The 5,476-nt window shown below is 40.5% G+C and overlaps 1 pseudogene; it reads right to left on the bottom strand.

The window, feature by feature from the left end:
• Nucleotides 1-554: 554 nt before the first annotated feature.
• On the bottom strand, nt 555-3,960 carry LOC119510292 (annotated as a pseudogene).
• Nucleotides 3,961-5,476: the final 1,516 nt, after the last annotated feature.

Below are 5,476 nucleotides of genomic sequence, written 5' to 3'. Positions count from 1 at the left end.
TTTAATTCTTGTCTACTTGCTGAGGTTTTTTTTTTTTTTCCAAAATAGATTGTGAATTACCAAAATACAACTTAACTATCTCTTTTAAAATATTAATAACATTTATGCAATCGATTATTAATCTGTTATAAAAGCTTTCAAAGGGAAAAAACCAAAGTACTATTAATCTATATATATCTCTATAAACCTATTGTGCAAGCCAGTTTATTAGAAGCATACTGTACTTTTCCCTTTAAAAACTATTTTTGTGTGTTTACAAGGTAAAAATTTTAAAAATATGTGGCAGCATTTTTTGACACAGTTACATCCTTCTGCACTTTGTCAGTAATCCAATCTGATAGGTCTCCACTCAGGGCTAAATATAATTTATAATTCACCCCAACCTCTCCCCCAAATATACACAAGAACCTTAAAATCTTACAAATGGATGAAGAAAGTCAATAAATAGTTTTGCTTTAAAAGTTTTTAAGGATTCATAGTTGAGTTGTGTTTTGATAATTCACAAAAGTAACTTTCTTTTCACATGGTTAAATCATCTTCTTTCTCTTTTTCCTTTACAGTATTCCATTTGGTGGCCCTCCTAGATCTGAGCTATTTTTCAAATAATACTTTTCCAACTTGGCTGGTATATGCTTCCCAACTGTGTATTTGTGCAAAAGAGTCATGTTAGTTTGAATCTTATGCATGATTATCTTTCTCTGAGTAGTTCAGCCATATCAGTATATTCTGAGCCGTGTAATTGGCACACTGGTGTATAAAGCCATGTGAGGACATTGGTTCTGGCAGCAAATCTTGTCAATCAGTAAAGCGCTCTCAGCACAGGAGTTATGAGTAACACTTTTCCACTACATTGCTGGCAAATTTGTGTTGAATTAGGGATAAGACTTTTCCTCTGATTTTGGAAACAATTTTGCTCTTGTCTTTGGGTTGACCATGTTCCATCTAGTACATGCTGAATGTCAATTGCCATATTGATCCTGTACCAACCACTCTGGATGTTGACGGAGTTCTTCTAAGATGGATAAGGTCTGTTTTTCAGTGTAATGCTCTAGGATTATTCTGCAGCCATAAGGATGAGTTGAAGGCAAAAATACTTGTCTTCTGAAAGCATCAGTGATGAATCATAGTCATGGGGCTGGACGCATTCCACACATTTTGCACAATATACTTTCAAATCTGATCTTTCGCATGTTTGAGTACTTAACCATTTAGCTCCTCGACCTTTCCACCCCTGCTGGTCAGATGAAATAGATTCTGATATTCTTTTGATAACACAGCAGCCACACATCTGCAAGGCTAAGGGTAGGACATGCCCACGAATACAAGCAGTCAGGGCTAATTTTTTATCCAAACTCCCAAACTAAAAAAAAAACTTGTGTATAACATAGTTGCCAAAAACGTCCCATCATTAATTGATGTTTAGCTGGAGCAGCCCTCTCTAGCATTTTCTGTATGAATCTCGAACCATGCTGGTCCTGAGAGAACTCAGCTATGTGTCCAGTCAAGACTATGTGTCCAATCAAGTTGAAGGTTTGGGAAGTGGCTGTTTCTGAAATCTTCCAATAATTTATTGTGGCCAAAAGGCATAATATCAGACCTATTATATAAAGCTGAGAAGGAGGAAAGAGCTGGCTGCTGGAGCTAAATAGTCGAGAAATGCTTGAAGCACTTCAATATTTTGCTTCTGCTCCAGGTGCTGTGGCGATGTAGCTACCACTACCATTTGTCAGTCCTCCTGATGAACGAAACCCATTGAGGGCTGAGCCTACGGCAGCACCCAAAGAACTACTACTTCCAAAGCCAAGAGATGTACTACCAGCTTGACTAGGTCCATGAGAAAATAAAGAACTGCTCAGGAGCTATTAGTCAAAGAATTGCTCCCATAAAATGAATTAGACTGCAGATTAGTGCTTGGCTGCTGTTGTCCCTGCTGCTGCTCTGGTGGCTGAGTGCCAACTGGCCAAAATAGACCATTTGTGTTGCCAGTAAGACTATTTGCAGTTCCTTCAGCTGCTGCTGCTGCTGAAACTTGTGCTCCTGCTGAACTAATTAAAACAGGTGCTAGAGCCATTAATGGAATTGGAGCTCCAAGGCCAGTTCTTGCTCCGAGACCAACCACTAAGGCACCAGTCTGATCATAATAGGTAGTTGGAGCTAGTACTTGAAAGCCTGGCATGCCCCTGGCAAGACCCCTACCAAAAGCCAACACATTGGATTTGCTACTGCAGCTGCTGTAAGTGATTCTGCTTGCTGTCCCTGCTGACCCTGATCGGGAGTAAGAGGGCACTGAAATGCACCAGCATGGAGAACCTATCTGACTTGTGATGCTGCTTGCTGATTTGCTGTGTTGTTTGCTGCAGCTCATTACTGGAATAAACTGGCAGGATATCACCACCCCCAATTACCACCCCACCCCCCATGGAGCTCCGTAATACTGAAGCGGAAGCACTGCTGGACTTGCTAATGTTGCTGCTGCAACCAACCCTGCTCAGTCCCTGAGAGGCAGCGCCAATAACATATGGATTAGGCACAAATGCAGCAGGAGCAAGGCCTGCTGAGAACAAGACTATATGTGGCTGTGAACTGCAGCCGATGCATATTGCTGCTATTGAGCTGCCATTAAATGTTGAGCTGTTAGTGCATGTTCTAGTTTGCTAATGCTGCAGAATGCAAAACACCAGAGATGGACTGGCTTTTATAAAAAGGGGGTTTATTTGGCTATACAGTTACAGTCTTAAGGCCATAAAGTGTCCAAGGTAACACATCAGTAATCAGGTACCTTCACTGGAGGATGGCAAATGGCGTCTGGAAAACCTCTGTTAGCTGGGAAGGCACGTGGCTGGCGTCTGCTCCAAAGTTCTGGTTTCAAAATGGCTTTCTCCCAGGACATTCCTCTCTAGCAAGCTTGCTCTTCTTCAAAACATCACTCACAGCTGCACTTTTTCCAGTCTCTTTGAGTCAGCATGTTTTATATGGCTCCACTGATCAAGGCCCACCCTGAATGGGTGGGGTCACACCTCCATAGGAGTATCCCACCGAAGTCACCACCCACAGCTGGGTGGGGCATATTTCAAGCAAATCTAACCAGCACCAAAACGTCTGTCCCACAAGACCACAAAGATAATGGCGTTTGGGGAACACAATACATTCAAACCGGCACAGTGCATAGTCCTCTGAGAGAGTTGCTGCTGGGAATTACAGTCGAAAAGGCCGACAGTAGCTCCTGAAGCGTCCATTGGTACCTGATTACCGGGATGGTCCAACTGTGCAGAAATCCAGACCAACTTGGTCCATGGCATCCAGATCCTGAGTTTTAGGATTTGAAAATTCCTTAACAAGTGGTTTATTAACTGTAGGATTGGGAAGAGGCCCCAACACTTCTGGGAGATTAGCATTGGAACCCAGGCACTCAACCACTCCAGTGGGAGAAGCTTGACAACTTCCAGGAGTATGACTAAAATCTTTGCAATCAGCATCCATTCCACTTGGCAAACCTCTGCCATTTAATTTAGAATCATCATCATCTTTAAGATCTCTGTTTTTGTCCTCCTTAAATGGGGAAACTTTGCCTTTTTGATCTTCTTTCTCAGGTCCATCTGTTTAAGCATCTCTAGTGCCCACAGTTCCCTTCCTAAATTGAGAAGCTAGCTTATGGCAGGAGAGGATCTTAATACACATTCTACCAGGTTCACATCAAGGCCTCTACTGTCCGATTGCAGAGACAGTATTGCATTTACTTCACTGTGTCCATGAAAATCTGGTCCAGATCTCTATACTATAATAGGCTGGGACATTGAATGTGAGAAGTTCCCAATGCAGTCTCTCTCCAGTCATCATCCTCAAGAAATATGCTTTTTAGTTCATCTTTTGTTGAATCATCAGGTTCCCAAAACTTTTGGTAGGTAAAAGCTCCCCAGTGCCCTGAGTTTTGAATACAAGAGCTTGAAAATCATGATTCATTTCATCCACAGATCAAACCTTACTAATGGTACCTGGCAAGTAGAACCCACAACTTGTCTACTGCAAGCTTTTCCTGGATGCACTCAGGCCCTCAAGAATTCCCACACTTGTTTTCCTAACACCACTCCTTCCTCTCCACCCATTTCCAACTTGCACAGTTCTCAAGATCCACCCAGCCTCTTTCCCCACCTTCCCACCCCAAGGGCTGGGGCAGATGGAAAGTTAAGTAGCTAGCTCCAAGCATTCCCTAACCAAGAACTTGATTTTAACTACTTTTGAGTGTACAATTAGGTAGTATTAATTACATTCATAATATTGTGCTGCCATCACCAGTATCTTACGATATCTTCAAAGTATATCCATGATGTAGCATTTCTATCAGAACTTCATGCTTTCTATGGCTGAATAATATTCCATTGTCTGGATATACCAAATTTTGCTTATCCATTCATCTGCTGATGCATACTTGGCTTTCTTTCACCTTTGGCTGTTATGAATAATGCTGCTATAAACACTGGTTTGCAAATATCTGTTCATGTCCCTCCTTTCTATTCTATTCTTTTGGGTGTATAACAAGAAGTGGGATTGTCAGATCATATTTAATTCTATTTTCAACTTTCTGAGGAACTGTCAAGCTTATTTCCACAGTAGCTGCACCATGTCACAATTCCACTAGCAATGTATAAAGTTTCCTATTTTTCTGCATCTTTGTCGACACTTACTATTTTCTTTTTTTTCTTTTTAAATAATAACTGTCATAGTGGGTTTGCAATGGAATCTTATTGTGGTTTTGATTTGCATTTCCCATGTGACCAATGATGTTGAGCATCTTTTCATGTGCTTGTTGGCTATTTGAATATCTTCTTTGGAGAGATGTCTATTTAAATCCTTTGTGCTTTTTCTAATTGGGTCATTTGTCTCTTTGTTGTTGAGTTGTAGGTGTTTTCTAAAACATTCAATTTTATTGAGATATATTCACATATCATACAATAATCCATGGTGTACAATTGTTCACTGTACCATTATATACTTGTGCATTCATCACCCCAATCTATTTTTTGAACATTTTCCTTGTACCAAAAAAAGTAAAAATAAGAATAAAAAAATAAAAGTAAAAAAGAACACCCAATCATCCCCCCACCCTATTTTTCATTTAGTTTTTTGTCCCCATTTTCTGCTCATCCATCAATACACTGGATAAAGGAGTGTGATCCACAGGGCTTTCACAATCACTCCTTGTAAGCTACATTGTTATACAATCATCTTCAAGAGTCAAGGCTACTGGATTGCAGTTTGATAGTTTCAGGTATTTACTTCTAGCTATTCCAATGCATTAAAACCTAAAAAATGTTATCTATATAGCACATAAGAATGCCCACCAGAGTGACCTCTCAACTCCATTTGGAATCTCTCAGCCACTGAAATTTTATTTCATTTCATTTCACATCACCATTTTGGTCAAGATGTTCTCAATCCCATGATGTTGGGTCCAGATTCATCCCCAGGAGTCATATCC

Source organism: Choloepus didactylus, chromosome 15 (genome assembly GCF_015220235.1).
Source record: "Choloepus didactylus isolate mChoDid1 chromosome 15, mChoDid1.pri, whole genome shotgun sequence".
NCBI classification, from domain to species: Eukaryota; Metazoa; Chordata; class Mammalia; order Pilosa; family Megalonychidae; genus Choloepus; species Choloepus didactylus.
This window is presented reverse-complemented; position numbering and strand designations above follow the sequence as displayed.